Source organism: Lipotes vexillifer, unplaced genomic scaffold (assembly GCF_000442215.2).
Source record: "Lipotes vexillifer unplaced genomic scaffold, Lipotes_vexillifer_v1.1 scaffold98, whole genome shotgun sequence".
NCBI classification, from domain to species: domain Eukaryota; kingdom Metazoa; phylum Chordata; class Mammalia; order Artiodactyla; family Lipotidae; genus Lipotes; species Lipotes vexillifer.
In genome coordinates this window covers 1,948,492-1,948,804 of record NW_006799611.1, presented here as the reverse complement: position 1 = coordinate 1,948,804, position 313 = coordinate 1,948,492, and positions in this window count along the sequence as shown.

The window sequence follows — 313 nt, the reverse complement described above, 5'->3', positions numbered from 1 at the left end:
GGCCGCCCATCGCTCTCAGTCTCACCGGTCCGCCCGCCGCGTCCAGTCGCGCGGCGTGAGCTCCCCAGGGACCGCGGCTCGGGATGCTGTCCGCCAGCGCGGCCGCTCGCGCGCCACCCGCCACCCCTTCCCTTGACTCCTGGGCCATGCCCCAGTGTTTACATGCCGGTGAAGCCCCCGGCCACTCCGAACCCCTCCAAGCCCCAGCTCCCCGAGGGTGAAGCCAGCCGGCCTGCGAACTGGACTGGTAGTTCAGACCAGGGCCCTCCGGACTCAGATCCCCATCCGCTCTGCCGCCTCAGCTACCATCTGG